We start from the raw sequence: 20,640 nt of genomic DNA, 5'->3' as shown, positions 1-20,640 counted from the left end.
GGCTTTCTCTATGGCAAACATTGATGAACCCATGAGTAGTTTCAAGAGGATGCAATCAGACACAATCCCTGGGCCACACGAGGCTCAAGAGCAATGAGTTCTAAGTGGCTAAGTTCTCTGTGCCTTCCCCCTTGGGATATCACAGAGCTCATCATTTGCCGGGGACTTTTACTTTTTTGATTTTGAAAGTTGTAGCAGTCATCAACCCCATTCATTCATTCAATCGTATTTATTGAGTGCTTACAGTGTGCAGAACACTGTACTAAGCACGTGGGAAGTACAAGTCGGCAACATATGGAGACGGTCCCTACCCAACAACGGGCTCACAGTCTAGAAGGGGGAGGCAGACAACAAAACAAAACATGTAGACAGGTGCCAAAATAGTCAGAACAAATAGAATTATAGCTATATGCACATCATTAACAAAATAAATAGTAAATATGTACAAGTAAAATAGAGTAATAAAGCTGTACAAACATATATACAGGTGCTGTGGGGAGGGGAAGGAGGTAGGGCAGGGGGGATGGGGAGGGGGAGAGGAAAAAGGGGGCTCAGTACAAGTAAAATAGAGTAATAAAGCTATACAAACATATATATAGGTGCCGTGGGGAAAGGAAGGAGGTAGGGCAGGGGGGATGGGGAGAAGGAGAGGAAAAAGGGGGCTCAGTCTGGGAAGGCCTCCTGGAGGAGGTGAGCTCTCAGTAGGGCTTTGAACCCCTCTCTTGGCATCGCACCTGAAGAGTTTCCAGTACTCTAACAGTCTCTGTTAAGGGAGGAAGAGTCAAGCAGAGGCCTACCCATTCCATTCCTAGCTTGGCCAGTGGCTAGGGAGTGGAAGGCAATCTGCTACAAGTCAAAACTCCCCTGTGCCGGGCGGCAGTGACACGGGAGAGAGTCAAGTTTATCGTGTGGAAAGAGGCGATGGTAAACCACTTCTGGATTTTGACCAAGAAAACTCTGGATCCGCTACCAGAACGATTGCAGATGGAGGTGGGGCGTTCTGGGAGAGTCGCCATGGGGCAGAGACAACTCAATAGCATAAGACAAAAAAAGAAGTGATCATCAAACTGTTTCCCAGCCAAAGTCTGAGTGAAAATTGAAGCAGCAGCAGCTATGGAAACAATTCTCCCATTGGCATATGTCATCATAAAAACAAAGTCCTGTCCAGGGCAGACAGTCAGATCACTCAAGAATACAGATGTCCATTCATTGCCATGGAAATAACAGATAATGCAGCATATATAATAATAATAATAATGATGGTATTTATTAAGCACTTACTATGTGCAAAGCACTGTTCTAAGAGCAGGGGAGGTTACAAGGTGATCAGGTTGTCCCCTTGGGGGCTCGTCTTCATCCCCATTATACAGATGAGGTAACAGGCACAGAAAAATTAAGTGACTTGCCCAAAGTCACACAACTGACAATTGGCAGAGCCAGGATTTGAATCCATGACCTCTGACTCCAAAGTCCGGGCTTTGGGAAAGTACTCAAAAGCCATGTGGCTCAGTGGAAAGAGCATGGGCTTGGGAGTCAGAGGTCATGGGTTCTCATCCTGGCTCCACCATTTGTCAGCTGTGTGACTTTGGGCAAGTCACTTAACTTCTCTGTGCCTCAGTTCCCTCATATGTAAAATGGGGATTAAGACTGGGAGCCCCACGTGGGACAAACTTGATTACCTTGTATCCCTCCAGTGCTTAGAACAGTGCTTGGCACATAGTAAGCACTTAACAAATGTCAACATTATTATTATTATTACATATAACAGTTGGAAGATAAACTGGGCAGTGAGGTTCTCCTGGTTCTCCTCTTATCTCTCCGGTCGTTCTTTCTCAGTCTCTTTTGCAGGCTCCTCCTCCCCCTCCCATCCTCTTACTGTGGGGGTTCCCCAAGGTTCAGTGCTTGGTCCCCTTCTGTTCTCAATATACACTCACTCCCTTGGTGACCTCATTCGCTCCCACGGCTTCAACTATCATCTCTACGCTGATGACACCCAGATCTACGTCTCTGCCCCTGCTCTCTCCCCCTCCCTCCAGGCTCGCATCTCCTCCTGCCTTCAGGACATCTCCATCTGGATGTCCGCCCACCACCTAAAGCTCAACATGTCGAAGACTGAGCTCCTTGTCTTCCCTCCCAAACCTTGTCCTCTCCCTGACTTTCCCATCTCTGTTGACGGCACTACCATCCTTCCCGTCTCACAAGCCCGCAACCTTGGTGTCATCCTCGACTCCGCTCTCTCATTCACCCCTCACATCCAAGCCGTCACCAAAACCTGCCGGTCTCAGCTCCGCAACATTGCCAAGATCCGCCCTTTCCTCTCCATCCAAACCGCTACCCTGCTAATTCAAGCTCTCATCCTATCCCGTCTGGACTACTGCACTAGCCTTCTCTCTGATCTCCCATCCTCGTGTCTCTCTCCACTTCAATCCATACTTCATGCTGCTGCCCGGATTATCTTTGTCCAGAAACACTCTGGACATATTACTCCCCTCCTCAGAAACCTCCAATGGCTACCGATCAATCTGCGCATCAGGCAGAAACTCCTCACCCTGGGCTTCAAGGCTCTCCATCACCTCGCCCCCTCCTACCTCACCTCCCTTCTCTCCTTCTACTGCCCAGCCCGCACCCTCCGCTCCTCCACCACTAATCTCCTCACCGTACCTCGCTCTCACCTGTCCCGCCATCGACCCCCGGCCCACGTCATCCCCCGGGCCTGGAATGCCCTCCCTCTGCCCATCCGCCAAGCTAGCTCTCTTCCTCCCTTCAAGGCCCTGCTGAGAGCTCACCTCCTCCAGGAGGCCTTCCCAGACTGAGCCCCTTCTTTCCTCTCCCCCTCGTCCCCCTCTCCATCCCCCCGTCTTACCTCCTTCCCTTCCCCACAGCACCTGTATATATGTATATATGGTTGTACATATTTATTACTCTATTTATTTATTTATTTTACTTGTACATTTCTATCCTACTTATTTTATTTTGTTGGTATGTTTGGTTCTGTTCTCTGTCTCCCCCTTTTAGACTGTGAGCCCACTGTTGGGTAGGGACTGTCTCTATGTGATGCCAATTTGTACTTCCCAAGTGCTTAGTACAGTGCTCTGCACATAGTAAGTGCTCAATAAATATGATTGATTGATTGAGGGAGAGAGAGAAAGTGAGGGGAAAGAGTGAGGGAAAACTCACCCATCATTTCCAGGCTCTGCCCCTGACAGACTGCATCATGACCCAGGTAGGGAGGCTTACCTGAGGCCTGGTAATATCCAGACTCCTTGAGTAGCATATTCAGCCTGTTGGCAGGAGCCTCCTCTGTCTTCCAGTGTTGAGTGTCAGGCCCCGAAAAGGAGTATCAGCAGTGAGGGCAAGTGAGAGGTCTCTGAGGACGACAAACCCTTTCCCCTGAACACAAGAACAGAAGGGAAGGGCACCAATCTGCTTTCCACCTCAGCAGCTGGAGTTGGGAGAGAAGGTAGAATAAGTCACCTCTTGACCTCATCAAGACCAGGAACCTGTGCTAGGACTCTGCTGGACCTATGCTCAGCTGGGGTCTTCCTGCTCACCCTCCTCAGGGAGTGCCTCCAAATTCCTCACTCACAGGAACAGCCAACAGCTTCTTTCCCAGCATGCTGTTGTTGATTTTTAGCCCGAGTCAGGCTTTTGGAGACATTCCCAGTGAAGCAGCACCTGAGGGAGACCAGAAGCATTGATTCAATTGCATTTACTGAGCACTTACTTTATCTAGAGCACTGTACTAAGTGGTTGGGAGAATACAATTTAACAAGAAACAACATTCTCTGTGCACAACGAGTTTACAGTCTATAGGTTGGCAGGCCAGAAGTGTCTAATGCCCTCGTGCCTTGGGCTGGCTGGATTGACCAGCCTATACAATCCATTGTCTCTTTCCCCAAAGATGGTGCCTCCTATCCTTCCCCCCATTCAAACACCTGCTGGGCCCTTTATCTTCCCATTTCCTTCCCTTTCTGCCTTGTTAATAACAATAATGGCATTTATTAAGCACTTACTATGTTGCAAAGCACTGTTCTAAGCACTGGGTTCACACACTCTTATTCTATTCATTCAATTCTCAATCATTCAATTGTTTTAATGAGCCCTTACTGCGTGCAGAGCACTGTACTAAGTACTTGGGAAAGTACAGTACAACAATAGTGACATTCCCTACCCACAGTGCTTACAGTCTAGAGGCAGGGAGAGCGACATCAATACAAATAAATAAAATTACAGATATGTACATAAGGGCTGTACATAAGTGTGATGTCCTAGGCAACCATGGTCAGAGTTGAGACTCTTAGCCAGGAACTGGCTGGGGATGGTGGGAAAGGAGGATTTGGGGTGGGGGGAGATTTTCCACCCTTATGCTCTGTCAGTCACTTCCAGAACCAAAGCTCTTAGTTAACCCATCCCTTTGGCTGTTTAATCAATAAATCAATCAATGGTATTTATTGGTTTAAGTTTCCTGATCACCACACTCTCCTGCTGTGTGCTCTTGGGTGCACACTTTACTTCTCTAGGCTTTGGTTTCCTCATCTGTAAACTGGGGTGGACATACCTGTTAATTCCTTAGACAGCCAGTCCCACGTGGGACAAGGACTATCTGACCTGATTATCTTGCTTCTAATCCAGTGCTTAGTAGAGTGCTTGGCGCATAGTAATTGTTTAACCAATACCACAATTATTACCCCAGCACTTACCATAATCATAGTAAGCACTTAACACATGTCTTAATTATTATTTTTGTTAATAATAATAATAGTCTTAGTTGATCATGATGAACTGTTGAAATAAGTCGGTCATGTTGATGTCAGGAGTTGAATGGGATTTGGGGGAGATGCTAAAGTTAATGTTTGTGCCTTCACGGGCTGCTTTCTCTAGCAGAAACCACCCATGTAGATCCTGAATCTAATGTTCCCATGGGTTTTCTTCCTCTATCAGTAATGTAATTTAATGTCTGCCTCCTCCTAATAATAATAGTGGGATTGGTTAAACGCTTACTATGTGCTGGGCACCGGACTAAGCGCCGATAGAAGCAAGTCAGTTTGGACACGGTCCCTGTCCTACATGGGGCTCACAGTCTCAATCCTCATTTTATGGATGAGGTAACTGAGGCACAGAGAAGTGAAGTGACTTACCCAAGGTCACATGGCAGACAAGTGGCGGGGTCTGCTTTAGAACCCGTGACCTTCTGGTTCCCAGGCCCGGGCTCTATCCACTATGCCATACTGCTTCTCCTCTAGACTGTTCACTCCTTGTGGGCAGGGATCACGTCTACCAACTGTATTGTATTGTACTTTTCCAACCTCTTAGTATAGTGGTCATTGTGGGCAGGAATTGTCCCTTTTTATTGCTGTATTGTACTTTCCGAGCACTTAGTACAGTATTCTGCACATAGTAAGCTCTCAATAAATATGACTGACTGAATGAATGAATACTCAGAACACAAGAAGTGCTCAATAAATACCACTGATGATTGACTGTTTGAATGAATCTTCCCCTCCAAAAGATCTCGTCCTCTCTGCCTCTCTTTCCACCCTAACTCTGCTGTCAACCCTCAGAAGTCTCCTTCCTCCCTGTGCGCAGGGAAGTGTCTACCAAATCTGTTCTCTTTTACTCTTCCAAGCGTTTAGTACAGTGATCTGCACACAGTAAGCGCTCAGTAAATGCCACCGATCGATTGAGGACAGCCGACCTCCAAAGCGTAACTCGGAAAGAGTGGCTTATTTTCCCAAGTCCCCTCAAAAAAGGTCTGCTCAGAGTCATTCCAGCAGGGAGGGTCCATTAGAAGTCAGTTCCCAGCAGGGAGGGACCATGGCCATGGGGTGTTCTATGTCACATCTAACACACGTTTTGTGTGCTGAGAGACATTCATCGATCATGTAGACAGGGTGTTGTGAAGGGGCGGGGGAGGGCGGGGAGAGTGGGGGCTGAAAATCCCTTGGCCTCTGATATTCAAGAGTAGAGTGGATCATCATAATTCTGAGTATTTGCGTTTTCAAGGTGCCCAAAAGGGTCCGTTTATCTGATTAGAACACAGTCGGGGAGGAGGGAGGGGGAGAGAGAGAAGGGGGAAGGAGGGAAGGAGAAGGAAGGGAGGTTAGAAGTATATCTCCTTCAGCACAGGAGGAAGCTGAAGCCCAGGGGGATTAAGCTTGGGATCACGGTGATAGATGTCTCTAAAATACACCTAACCAGTCAAGGGATTTGTTCCAGGTAGGACAATCAGCCGTCGTCAGCAAGTTGGATTAGACTGGAATATTTGTCAGCGATGAAGATGCACGTAGGTGGGGAGAAGGAGGCCCCGTCCCAGCCCCGGACTTCCCAGAAGAGCCTGAGGTGACAAGAGACCTTAGCATAGAGGCAGGCTGGGAAAGCAACTGCTTTTTTTCCAATAGGACAAATTCTCCAGATGCTCAGCTCCCCGGGCCTTCATGCTGTTATCAAAGCTGAACCAACACACACACACACACACACGCACACACACACACACACACACACACACACACACCATACACACACACACAATGTGTTCTCCCCTCCTGATGGACCTAGGTTCTCCTCCCTAGGTAAACTGTTTCAGAGACCCAGACCTCCTCTTGGGATTTGGCGGGATTAGAGGGGTTGACCCAGAGAGCAACCAAACTGGTTTAAAGCCTGCCACCGGCCCTCCAAAAAAACTAGTTCAACTTTTCAGCAATTGTCAACCCAACCACACCCAGACCGCCTCACTCAACCTGACAAACGGGGGGTTGACAAGGTTGGGTGGAGAGTATAATATCCACTTTCACCAATTCTTCAGCTCAAGCGTGTTTCTTGGGCACCCAGTCTGATAGTAGTCAAGACTAAGAATCAACCAGAGTGGAAAACTAGAGGCTTCAGCAAGTGTCATGATTTCACGATCAGGGTTTTGGAGACCTACACCCATGAACAAAGCAAAGAAATGGATTCCTCTCCTTCTTCTTATTATTATTATTAATAATAATAATAATGGCATTTTATTAAGCGTTTACTATGTGCAAAGCACTGTTCTAAGCGCTGGGGAGGTTACAAGGTGAACAGGTTGTCCCACGGGAGGCTCACAGTCTTAATTCCCATTTTACAAATGAGGTAACTGAGGCCCAGAGAAGTGAAGTGACTTGCCCAAAGTCACACAGCTGACAAGTGGCAGAGCCGGGATTTGAACCCTATGACCTCTGACACCAAAGCCCGTGCTCTTTCCACTGAGCCACGAGAAGGTCTTGAGTTCTAATCCCGGCTCCATCACTTGTCTGCTTTGTGGCCTTGGGCAAGTCATTCACATCTCTGTTCCTCAGTTACCTTATCTGTAACATGGGGACTAAGACTGTGAGCCCTATGCAGGACAGGGACTCCTATCCAACCTGATTTGCTTGTATCCACCCCAGTACTTCGTACAGTGCCTGGCACATAGTAAGCACTTAACAAATACTATAATTATTAATTATTATTCAGAAGAGGAAAGAAGCTGGACCTGTGTCTTGGGGAGGTAACCCTCAAACTGTTAAGCAGGAAAATGCATCTGAGCAGTGCTCTGTACTGCTGGGAGAGAGGATGAGAGAGAATGGGGGAGAGACAGAGAGAGAGAATGGAAAAAACAGTCCATAAAGATGCCAAGCGTCCCAAAACAGAAACATCTGTGGAAGTTATAAGATTTTAGGCTCCACTGGGCCTTTAGTAAGCCCAAGAACAGGTTTATCCCCTTTCACCCAGGGAGCTGCTTTGTCTCATGGACTTGGGCTTGTGCTTGTGAGACATTTGAGAAGCAGCGTGGCTTATTAGGAAGAGCACGGGCTTGGGAGTCAGAGGTCGTGGGTTCTAATCCCAGCTCCTCCACTTGTCAGCTGTGTGACTTTGGGCAAGTCACTTAATTTCTCTGTGTCTCAGTTACCTCATCTGTGGTAAGATTTTGAGCCCCACGTGAGACAAACTGATTACTTCGTACCTACCCCAGTGCTTAGAACAGTGCTTGGCATAAGCACTTACCAAATACCATCATCATTATTATTTGACAGCAAGAGGTAACTCGGGTTTCTTCCAGGGAGTGTGAGAGTACTGGCCTGGGAATCAGAAGGACCTGGGTTCTAATTCCAGCTCTGCCGCTTCTGTAAGGAACTGCATGTCAAGGATAAAGAGAATAAACTGTTGTGCAAGAAGAATGAGAGAAAAAGTCAGCAGAGGACGAGACGAGATGGGACGCTTTGGGCAAAATGAGGCGGAGGCAGTTTTGCAGTCTCAAGAGGGAGGCCGCTCTATAAATAAGGACAAATTTTATCGGCCCAGAAAATGTTTGGCAAGACTGACTGTCCTCCCCTCCCTTCAAGACCCATTCAGGGATTGCTTACTTGACCAATGAGAATGGGTTCTCGCCTTGGACAAGGGGTGAAATGGCTATAAGCAAAGTCTGGTTTAAGGAACAGTGGAAAGAAGCACTGGGAAGCAGAGGACCTGAATTCTAATCCTCATTCTATCAGTAGCCTGGTGTGTGACCTTGGACAAGTCAGTCGAGTTTTCTGGCCTCATTTTCCTCATCTATAAAACTGAAATTCAATACCTGGTCGCCCCCGTGCTTAGACTGTGAACCTCACGTGGGTCAGGGACTGGGTCCGATCTGATTGTCTTGTCTCGTCTTGTGCTGTTGAGACGTTGCTGATCCTTAGCCACTCCATGGACACATCTCTCCCAAAATGCCCCACTCTCCATCTGTAATTCTTCTGGTAGTGTGTCCATAGAGTTTTCTTGGGAAAAATAAGGAAATGGTTTACCTTCCATGCAGTCAACTTGAGTCTCCCTTCCTTCGACTCACTCCCTTGCTGCTGCTGCCCAGTGCAGGTGAGTCTGGACTTGTAGCATCATCAATCGTATTTATTGAGCGCTTATTATGTGCAGAGCACTGTACTAAGCGCTTATTGCCTTCCACTTGCTATCCACTGACCAAGCAAGGAATGGATTGGGTATGCCTCTTCTTGACTTTCCCTCCCATAGCCAAGACTGGGAGAGTTCTGGAAACTCTCCAGGTTCAATCCTGAGAGGGTCCCATTCTGATTAGCTTGTGTCTATGCAAGCATGCGGAGCAGTGATTGGCACCTAGTAAGTGCTTACCAAATATAATAATAATAATACTAGCAATGAAAATAGGACCAGACCGATTCTATTCCAAGTCAGCAGGTTAATCCTGATTCCATAGCTACCATTCAGTTCACTTTCAACCACGTCTGGGCATTAATTCCATCTAACTGATAAATGCGGATCCCATCCTATGCCCAGATTGAGGCTGAGGACTCAGAACTTATTTTTCTTTTGCTTTTTCCAAAAGCTTTTCAGTCAGACAGCATGTTTATTCACTCAAATAGAGTCATGAGGTTTAATATCATTGTAGTCGAGTTCACAGATGGTTGTGAGAAATAAGGAGAGGGATGACAAATGGATGTGAAAGCTCTGAGCAGATAGAGGGTGCCGCTCGGATCTCAGGTGAAACAGCAAGAATGAAAGTTGTCCCAAACTCGAGAAAATGGACTGTGAGCTACATGTGGGATGGGACCGTGTCTAACCTGATTATCTTGCATCTACCCCAGCACTTAGTACACTGCTCTACACACAGTAAATGCTCAGTAAAGCAGCATGCTTGGTGGAAAGAGCATGGGCTTGGGAGTCAGAGGTCATGGGTTCTAATCCCAGCCCCGCCACTTGTCTGCTGTGTGGCCTTGGGAAAGTCACTTAACTTCTCTGTACCTCAGTTCCCTCATCTGTAAAATGGGGATTGAGACTGTGAGCTCCACATGGGACAACCTGATTACCCTGTATCTACCCCAGTACTTAGAACAGTGCTTGGCAGATAGTAAGTGCTTAACAAATACCATCATTATCATTGATTGGTTAGCTGATTGATAACCGACAGAAATATGAGGTGGGTACTGGCTGCATATATCCAATTTGGGTTCCTGTTTCTGTTCCACCCAGGTTCTAGGACGTCTCTTATGCCCCGGAATTTCATTCCTCAGCTCTCCGCGGTGATGTGGTCAGCCAGACGCTCGGTTTGCTGCATTTTCCCACTGGTCTTTCACTCCGGGACTCTGTGGGCTAGTTCTCATAATGACCGTGACATGTATTTTATAGACGTGGGGTTGGGAGGGTCAGGCGTTGGACGTGCTCAATTTCACACAGACAAACGGGAAATAAAATACAGGAATCCTTCCAGACTTAAGCTTTGCAAATGAGGGGTGTTTGGGATGGGGACAAAGGTGTAGAAATTGAACGCCAGGTCGGAGCACGCAATTATTTCTCCTGACCATCACTGGCCTGTTTTTTTAGAAGCCTGGGGTCTTCCCCGGGGGCCCGGGGAGATTAAAATCCTGCTGGATTCGGAGTCCTGGGTATCTTCAGGGTCTCCCAGCAACTTCACTCTCTGTTTCTATACCAAGGCAAAAAAAAAAAAAAAAATTCTCCTCTCCCCCTCCAGCCCCAGCCTGACCGCCGACCCATCTAGGTTTTCTGAAAAGTTAAACGCTCCTCCTCTTTAGTGCACAGCTGAGATTTATCAACTCCAGTGGATTCACAGAGGTCATTCATGGGGATTTTACAAACAGTTAGCTTGGGTTGGAGAAAAAGGTGGTGGGGTGGGAGAGAGGGAGATGTGCCAGAGCAAAATGTGTGTGTGTTTGTGTGTGCGTGTGTGTGCCTGAGTGAGGAAGAGAAGATGGGTTCAAAGCCAAAGAAGAGTGTGGGAATGGATCGCTATGATTATTATTTTTGTTTTGGGGGAAAAAAAATTCTTTTCTTCCAGGGGAATGAGAGTCGATGGGGAGGAGCGGGGTGGCTTGCGGGAGGAAGACAGATTACGGCAGATTTGCTATTAAATGAAAAGATTAACGTGCTGCAGATGGTTTCCAGGGGCGTGATGAGATTTACAGCAGATGAGCTAGTTGCCGGGCGACGCTAATGAAAAGCAGGCCTTCGAGGGGGCCCGTGCGTTCAGAGCGATCTTACCCTCTCGCTCTGGCTGGGCTCCTCCGGTCTCCAACAGTCCTGGTTGTCCCTAAAACTTCTTTCTTCTGACTAAGGGAATGAACCCACTCTGCTCCAGAGTCTGCCGGACCTTCCCTTCTTTAGTTGGGCTGATGACCCTCTCTTTTATTCAGTCATATTTATTGAGCACTTACTGTGTGCAAAGCATTCAGTCATTCATTCAATCATATTTACTGAGCCTTTACTGTGTGCAGAGCACTGTACTAAGCGCTTGGGAGAGCGCATTACAAAAATAATAGACATATTCCCTGTCCACAACCCACTCTGGCAAGGCTCCTGTGTTTGCTAGCATGACGAAAGGAATAGAGCCTGGAGTCAGAGGTCATGGGTTCTAATCCTGGCTCTGCTGCTTGTCTGCTGTGTGACCTCGGGCTAGTCACTTCACTTCTCTTGGCCTCAGTTATCTCATCTGAAAAACGGGGAGTGAGACTGTGAGCCCCATGTGGGAAAGGGACTGGATCCAACCCGATTTGTTGTATCCACCCCAGCACTTAGTACAGTACCTGGCACATAGTAAGCACTCTACAAATACCATAATTATTATTATTACTTTTTTCTCCCTCTCAGCGAAGACAATAATTATAGGGAAGAGAAAAAGGTCATACCCTGCCCTGCCCCAGTCAAGTTGGCTTCTGACTGAGGCAATTAGGGGGAGTTTAAGGACTCCCTTCTGGGGATCACCCCTGCCCCCGCAACCACCTTCAAACTCTCGAGTTTGTTGTTTTTATTTCTTTCAGCCCATCCATCTTCAAACTGAGATCTGACACTCTCAACCCTCTCCACCCTCTCCACCCTCTTTTGCTTCTTTCCCTTTCTAGGCCAGAACACAATGGTCCATTTCTCTCTTCTCGTGCCTCTAGAAAGGCTCCAGAGCTCTGAGGATCTCTCCATCCAAGGGGGAGGATTTTTGCTTCCAAGCCACTTCTGGCAGCTGGGTGGGATCAGGAAGATTTTGAGCCTATGGAATTGGAATTGGTCAATCAATCAATCATATTTCATTCATTCAACCTTATTTATTGAGCGCTTACTGTGTGCAGAGCATTGTACCAAGCACTTGGGAAGTACAAGTTGGCAACATATAGAGACGGTCCCTACCCAACAACGGGCTCACAGTCTAGAAGGCGGGGGGGAGACAGACAACAAAACAAAACATATTAACAAAATAATGTAAGTAGAATAGTATTTGGATGTTTGGATGCAGAGCCAATGCATAGAGTTTATTAAATGCTTACTGCAAGAGGAGCATAGTATTAAGAGCTTGGGAGAGTACAATATAGCAGAGTTGGTAGACATGTTCCCTGCCCGCAGTGAGCTCACAGTCTAGAGGGGGAGACAGACATGAATATAAAGAAATCAATTACAGATAGGTAATAATAATGGTATTTGTTAAGCGCTTACTATGTGCTAAGCACTGCTCTAAGCCCTGGGGTAGATACAAGGTAATCAGGTTGTCCCAAGTGGGGCTCACAGTCTTCATCCCCATTTTACAGATGAGGTAACTGTGGCACAGAGAAGTTAAGTGATTCCCCAAAGTCACACAGCTGACTAGTGGTGGAGCCAGGATTAGAACCCACGACCTCTGACTCCCTAGCCTGTGTTCTTTCCACTAAGCCATGCTGCTTCTCTATAAGAGCTGTGGGTCTGAGTTGGGGGTGGATAAAGGGAGCAAATCAGGGGGGTGCAGAAGGGAGTGGGAGAAGAGGAAAGGAGGGCTTAGTAGCGGAATTGGAATTGGAAGCAGAGAAGGAACGCAGCCTGTGGAAAGAGCACAGGCCCAGGAGTTGAAAGGCCTGGGTTCTAATCCCAGCTCTGCCATCCTCCTGCTGTGTGACCTTGGGCATGTCATTTAGTTTCTTTTTTTGGAACTCAGTTTCCTCATCTATAAAATGGGGATTCCAGACTTGTTCTTCCTCCTACTTAGCCTGTGAGCCCCATGTGGGACAGGGAATGTGTCTTTATTTTACATCTACCCCAGAGCTTGGTACGGTGTTTGGCATAGAATATTAACAAATACCTCAATTATTCATTAGGGTTTGACCCCCGAGACAAGATATTGGAGTATTTGCATGTTTCACTCTCAAGGAAAAAGGACTCTGAAATCCTGGGTGTTGATCATTATTGGTTCAACGAAACTTTTAGTTTTAAGTTTGCGCAGAGCTGAAAAAAAAGGCAACACTCCTTCACAGTAGTCATCCAGTCAGTCGTATTTATTGAGCATTTACTGTGTGCAGAGCATTGTACTAAGCACTTGTGAGAGTATGCTATAACAATCCAACAGACACATTCCCTGCCCAAAGTGAGCAACAAATTATATTTATTAAGCACTTACTATGTGCAGAGCACTGTACTAAGTGCTTGAAAGAGTAAACTATAACAATACAATAGACACATTCTTTGCCCACAGTGAGCAAAGAATCTTTATGGGGAGACAGACCCTAATGTAAATAAAGTACAGATATATAAATAAATTATGCGTATATAAACAAATTACAGATATATAAATAAATTACAGATTCTCCTCCAGCAGAAATAGCCAAGCAACAGTGGTGATATGAGAGGTGACAGGACTGATTGTTGGGAGGTTTTTAGCTACTTTATCCTCACTGCTAGCTTTGACGATCCATTCACCTTTAAGCTGGGGGATTGCCCTGCAGATTCTGCCTCCAGAAGGAGTTGGAACTGAAGAAACCTCTCGCTTCTGCCAAGAAAACCTAAAGGACAAGGTGGGAGTCCAAAAGGAAGGTTTTCCAGGACTGGAATTTCCCTCTCCCTCCAAGCTGAAGCAGGTAAAATCCACTGTGAAAATGATTCAGAGCCCTGCACGTGGAGTGAGCCCTGAAGAGGGAAGAGTCTAATAGATGGTGGAATGAGGGGGGAGGCAAAAAGAGAGGAGGAAAAGGGGTGCAGGGAGGAGTTATTGGGGAGCAGGAGAGTCAGGAAGGGAGAGAGAGTGGAGAGATATGGAAGAGGAAGGAGGCGAAGAAAGATGGGAGAAGGAAAGAGGGAACTAGGAGAGCAGAGAGTTTATTCAAGGACTTAGTCGAGGATGGCACCTGAGCCACCTAGCTACCTAGGTGGAAGGGGATGAGAAGTAGCGTGGCCTACCTAGTGGATAGAGCCCAGGTCTGGGAGAAAGAAGGACCTGTATTCTAATCCCAGCTCCACCACATGTCTGCTGAGTGACTTCGGCCAAGTCATTCACTTATCTTTGCTTGAGTTACCTCATCTGTAAAATGGGGATTAAGACTGTGAGTCCCATATGGGTCAGGGAATGTGTCCAACCTGATTTGCTTGTGTCCATTTCAGTGCTTAATACAGTGCCTGGCACATAGGAAGCACTTGGCAAATGCCATTATTATTAGTAATAATGGCTTGGGAGTCAGAGGTCATGGGTTCTAATACAGGTTCTGCCACCTGTCAGCTGTGTGACTTTGGGCAAGTCACTTTACTTCTCTATGCCTGTTACCTCATCTGTAAAATGAGGATTAGGACTGTGAGCCCCACGTGGGACAACCTGATAGTGTGGCTCAGTGGAAAGAGCACAGGCTTTGGAGTCAGAGGTCATGGGTTCGAATCCTCGCTCTGCCAATTGTCATCTGTGTGACTTTGGGAGAGTCACTTAACTTCTCTATGCCTCAGTGACCTCATCTGGCAAATGGGGATGAAGACTGTGAGCCCCCCATGGGACAACCTGATCACCTTGTAACCTCTCCAGCACTTAGAACAGTGCTTAGCACATAGTAAGCGCTTAACAAATGCCATTATTATTATTATTATTACTATTAGGAAGGCAATTTGGGGTACGTCAGGAGATGCAGAGCCCAGGACGCCCCACCCGGGATCACATGGGCCCGGCTAATCGCTTTGGTGGCCCTTGCTTCTGCTGAAAAGGAGGAAGAGGAAGCAGGGCTTGGAATCACATCCTGCTTCCCTAATGAGTCCTGCCTTAAGCTTTGCAGGTGATGGGAGGGAACCTCGAGATTCGTGACCTTCCTGTCTACTTAGAGACATCTAGACACATTAGTCTAGCTGCTGAACTCTGTCCTGCATGCAGCAGTAGCAGGTTAGGCCTAAACTCAGGGCAGAGCCCTAGCAGGTTGGAAACACACCCAGGTCAAATCCAGGGCTGGGGCCCAGTGGCTTTGGGTAGGGATAGGGCCACACAGCCATTGTTGACCCTCTGTGGCCTGCTGGGGCTTGTCGTCCTCTTGGGTGTCCAAGGAACTCCCCCAGATGAGGAAAGCTTTTGCACATTTGGGATGATACTATGGTCACGTCCTGCTTTGAGAGACACCGCTTCCGGGAGAAGACCTGAAACAGGGGTAGAAGGGCTGGCCCACCATGGCTCTGAACCTAGAGAAGCAGCGTGGCCTAATGGAAAGAACTTGGGCCCGGGAGTCAGAGGATCTGGGTTCTATTCCCCGCTACACCACTTGTCAGTGTGTGACTTTGGTGAAGTCACTTCACTTCTCTGGGCCTTGGTTAGCTCATCTGTAAAATGGGGATTAAGACTGTGAGCCCTACGTGGGACAGGGACTGTGTCTGACCCGATTATCTTATATCTACCCCAACATTTAGTTCCGTGCCTGGTGCACAGTAAGCACTTAACAAATACTATTATTATCATTATTACTATCATTATTATTATTCACCTAAATTTTTGTTTCCTGCTTGGCCTTTTCTGTCACTCTCTGCCCCCCTGGGGACTCAAAATGGGTCTAGTCAGTGGTGCAGAGAAGAACTGTCAACTCTAGAAATTTTCTGAGTCTCTCAAAAAACTCCAACTTTCAGCTTTCCTCCAATGATCTACCGCAGGACAGTAGGCTTAAGATCAGGGCCTCCACCAACTGTGCCAGAAGAGTGAGGGCAGACAGTGCTTGCTCAGTGGTCAGTTTCCCATTCTTCTTCTGAGAAGTCTGCTCATTAATGCCCAGGACCTCTAAAAAAAGCCCTATAGAGTGGGGGCATTCAGAGATGGTGCTAGGGACAGGGGGTGGTCAATTCATTCCCCTGCTTCCTAACAATGTCTTCTGCTTCTTCCCTCACCCAAATTTACCCAGTTGAAAAGGGATGGCTCTGCCCTTGGCAGAACAACTCTTGGAGAAACAGCGTGGCATAGTGGATTGAACAAAGGCCTGGGAATCAGAAGGACCTGGGTTCTGATCCCAGTTCCACCACCTGTCTGCTCTGTGACTTTGGGCAAGGCACTTCACTTCTAGGTGCCTCAGTTACTTGATTTCTAAAATAGGGGTCATGGATTGTGTCCAACCTGATTACCTTTTATCTACCCCAGTGCTTAGAGCAGTGCCTGGCACATAGTAAGCACTTAACAAATAAGGCTAACCTTCTTACTGTGTCTCCATCTTGTCTATCATCGACCCCTCATGCACCTCCTACCCCTGGCCTGGAACATCCTCCCTCTTCGTATCTGATGGACAATGACTCTCCCCAGCTTCAAAGACTTATTGAAGAAACATCTCCTCCAAGAGGCCTTCCCTAAGCCCCCTTTCCTCTTCTTCCATGCCCTTCTGCAATCGCCCCAACTTGCTCCCTTTGTTCACCCCCCTTCCCAGCCCCACAGCACTTAATGTACATATCTGTCATTTATTTACTTATTTTAATGTCTGTTTCCTCCTCTGTATACCGTAAGCTTGCTGTGGGCAGAGAATGTGTCTTAGTACAGTGTTCTGCACATAATAAGCGCTCAATAAATACAATTGAATGAATGAACGAAATACCATAAAATAACCCCTGTTCCTTTCAGTTATAAGATGGATTTCCTTTCTGCTCCATGTGAGTCATTTCTTTATATGCTACCTGGAGCCTGAGATACTGCATCCAGGTAGGGGTTAATGACTGATCCTGAAGATGCTTATAGGTGAGTGTGGAGCTTGGACTGAGTTTATTCAGGAAAGGAATAATGATATAGTCTAAGCTCTAACTAGTCTCCATCCCAAAACTCAAGACATCTTTCAGATGACATTTGGGGGCTGAGGCTGCTTTCCATCTAAGGAGAGAAAAACTGAGGCGGGGGGACATTTAGTTGCCTGTCAAGAGAAGTGACATGGCCAGAAGGAGTGCTGGGAACAGAAGACACTTGCCCGACTCCAGATCTGACTTGACCAGTCCCACGGCTGCAAGGCAGCTTTGATCAAGTTCACTCAGGTTTTTCCGTCCCGATCAACATCATAAATAAATGCTTTCTATGCGCCAAGTACTGTATTGAGTGCCGGGATAGATTCAAGATAATCAAGTCAGATACAGTCTCTGCCCCCCATGGGGCTCACGGCCTAAGAGGAGGGAGAACAGGTATTTTGTCCCATTTTACAGATGAGGAAATGGAGGCACGGAGAAGCGAAGCATCTCGCCCAAAGTCTCCCAGGTGACGGGTGACAGAGCTGGGATTAGGCCTCAGGGCCTGTGACTTCTGGGTCGGGCCTCTTTCCACAAGGCCACACTGCTTCTTCACGGGGCCATGACTGTCTGGATCCTACTGGTGCCTTTTGGTCTGACACACCTGAGGTGGGAAACCCCTTGCGGTTCTTCAGAGCAGACGGAAAAACCACCTCCCTTTGGGGTCCAGACAAGCATCGGAGATCTTGGGCAAACTGGGCGGTCACAGCCCAAGCCTCCCTGGGCTTTGCGAGATGGGATTCTTACCCCACCCCCACTCCCCAAAGCAGCCCCTTCATCAGAGCTGAATTGGGGCTTTCTTTCAGCTCCCCTTCCTCCCTCAGACCCCACCCCCTACCCCACCCGGTCCTCCTTGTCCCCCAACTGATTGTTTGGAAAAGGCCCTTCCCAGCTCCAAACACACTCGACTGAGCCTGAATGAACCTCTGAGTAGTTATTAATCTTGCTGCTTGGCTGCACTCTAAACCCTGTGTTAATCCAGCCTCTGTTCTCACGGACAATGAATGCAGTGAGACAGAGGAGAATCAATGGCGCGGAGCTGCCTTTTGAGGCCTTTTTTTCCCTCCATTTTCTTTCCCCCATCAGGACCCGGGACCGATCAGCAGGGGGGCGGGGGCGGCCGCTCCCGACCGAGGGCCGAGGAGGGACCGGGGTGGGGGTGGGATTCCAAGCCGTGACCCAGGCGGGACAGCCGGACGCCCCGCCAAGCACTTAGAATAATGCCTTGCACACAGTAAGCACTCAATAAATACCTTTGATTGGGCTAGCCTGGTGGAGTAAACACATCCCTGTTCCTGTCCGACCTATTTTTTTTTAAATACTATTTGTTAAGCGTTTACTATGTGGCAGGGACTATACTAAACACTGGGGAAGATACAAGATCTCCCTCTCAGGACCACACCTGGAGAATTTTCAGTATGCTACCAGTCTCGGCTATGGGAAGGAGAGTCAAGCAGAGGCCTACCCATTCCATTCCTACCTTGGGCAGTGGCTAGTGAGTGGAAGGCAATCTGCTACAAGTCAAAACTCACCCATGCTGGGCAGCAGCAGCATGGGAGAGAGTCGAGGGTGGAGAATCAAGTTTACTGAGCGGAAAGGGGCAATGGTAAACCACTTCCGGATTTTTACCAAGAAAACTCGACCTACAACCAAAACGATTGCAGATGGAGAGCGGGGCGTTCTGGGAGAGACATGTCCGTGGTGTCGCTATGTGTCGGAAACGACTCAACAGCATAAGACAAGACAAGATACAAGTTCATCAGGTTAGACATAGTCCATGTCCCATATGGAGCTCACGGTCTTCATCCCCATTTTACAGATGATGAACTGAGGAACAGAGAAGTGAAGTGACTTGCCCATTATTTATGTTAATGTCTGTCTCCCCCTGCAGAGTGTAAGCTCGCTGTGGGCAGGGAATGTGTCTGTTTAATGTTGTATTGTACTCGCCCAAGCGCTTAGTGCAGTGCTCTGCACACAACAAGCGCTCAATAAATATGACTGACTGACTGACTGACTGACCAAGGTCACATAGCTGATAAGTGGCAGTGCCACGATTAGAACACAGATCCTTCTGACACCCAGGCCCGAGTGCCGTCCACTAGGTCACGCTGCTTTAGGCATTGCTCTGATCTGACTGTGCAGAGCTAGAGTTAGGCCTGGCAAGGATGGAGAGAAGGCTGCACTGCACCGCCAACTCGTCGGCCCCACGAGGAGTCCTCAGATGGGAGGAATAAAGGGAAAAGACGAGGTCAGAGAAGCTGCAGTGCTGGGACAGGAGCCACGTCTCTTCTTGCTAGCTGTAGGAGAGAGGCAGGGTAGCTGTGGCAGGGTAAGGCTGGCAAAAGAAGCATGGCTTAGTGGATAGAGCCCAGAAAGTCATGGGTTCTAATTCCAACTCTGCCACTTGTCTGCTGTGTGACCTTGGGCAAGTGACTTCATTATCTGTGCCTCAGTTCCCTCAAGGTGCAGTGCAGCCTTCTCTCCATCCTCGCCAGGTCTAAGTCCAGGTCTGTGCAGTCAGAGCAGAGCTAGGCCGAGAAGCAGCGTGGACTACAGGATAGCACACAGGACTGGGAGTCAGAAGGATCTGGGTTCTAATGGTGGCACTGCCACTTGTCTGCCGTTCATTCATTCATTCATTCAATCGTATTTATTGAACCCTTACTGTGTGCAGAGTACTGTACTAAGCGCTTGGGAAGTACAAGTTGGCAACATATAGAGACATTCCCTACCCAACAGCAGGCTCACAGCCTAGAAGGTGGAGACAGACAACAAAACAAAACAAGTGGACAGGTGTGACCTTGGTCAGTCATCTGTAAAATGGGGATTATTGATAATAAAAATAATGAGTGGTATTTGTTAAGCACTTACTATGTGCCAGGCACTGTACTAAGTGCTGGGCTGGATACAAGCAAATCAGGTTGGACACAGTCCCTGACCCACGTGGGGCTCACAGTCTCAATCCCCATTTTACAGATGAGGTCGCTGAGGCCCAGAGAAGTGAAGTGATTTGCCCAAGCTCACACAGCAGATGAGCACGCAGGGTGGGGATTAGAACCCAGTTGGGATTAGAAAATTCTAAGCCTGTCCCAAGGGAACGATGGTCATCACAGTCCTCACCTTTGTGGAGTTGGTGATGCCTGTGGAGTCTCTCCTGCCTCTCCTCTCCCCGACTGCCTGTGAACCAGAGTGTGAGCTCACTGTGGGCAGCTCCTCCAGTTTCCCAGTAGGGCAGAGGCTCAGGCAGCTTGGGATCCATTTCCTGAGGGAAGAAAGTCCTCGAAAGCCAAATCAAGTCCAATTACTAGGACTCTCTAACCTCCAACGCCTGAGGATACCACAATAGAAAGGTGTAATGATAATACAGTTGTGTTATTTGGTAAACACTTATTAACTGTACTAAACAATGGGGCAGGTACAAAGTAATTCAGTTGGGCTCAGTCCATATCCCACATGAGGCCCAAGGTCTAAATAGGAGGGATAACAGGTATTGAATCCCCATTTTGCAAATTATTATCATTATTATTATATATTAAGCGCTTACTAAGCATCAATAACTGCTCATAGCTCTGGGGTAGATATGACTTAATCAGTTCGGACACATTCCTGATCCCACATGGAGCTCACAGTCTAAGTAGAACAGGTGTTGAATCCCTATTTTACAATTTTTTAAATCATCATTAT

At 47.6% G+C, this 20,640-nt stretch overlaps 2 non-coding genes across 2 annotated transcripts; both read left to right on the top strand.

Annotated features, from left to right (window-relative positions):
- Positions 1-716: 716 nt before the first annotated feature.
- LOC119944846 lies at positions 717-854 on the top strand. Its single transcript, XR_005455993.1, has one exon. It is a non-coding gene; the product is annotated as a small nucleolar RNA SNORA7 (small nucleolar RNA).
- A 17,486-nt stretch (positions 855-18,340) lies between these two features.
- Positions 18,341-18,478, top strand: LOC119944883. The gene has a single exon (XR_005456025.1). It is a non-coding gene; the product is annotated as a small nucleolar RNA SNORA7 (small nucleolar RNA).
- The last annotated feature ends 2,162 nt before the right edge of the window (positions 18,479-20,640 follow it).

This window comes from Tachyglossus aculeatus, chromosome 23 (genome assembly GCF_015852505.1).
Source record: "Tachyglossus aculeatus isolate mTacAcu1 chromosome 23, mTacAcu1.pri, whole genome shotgun sequence".
NCBI lineage: Eukaryota > Metazoa > Chordata > Mammalia > Monotremata > Tachyglossidae > Tachyglossus > Tachyglossus aculeatus.
The sequence above is the reverse complement of the archived record's forward strand: the minus strand, read 5'-3'. Positions and strand labels throughout refer to the sequence as shown.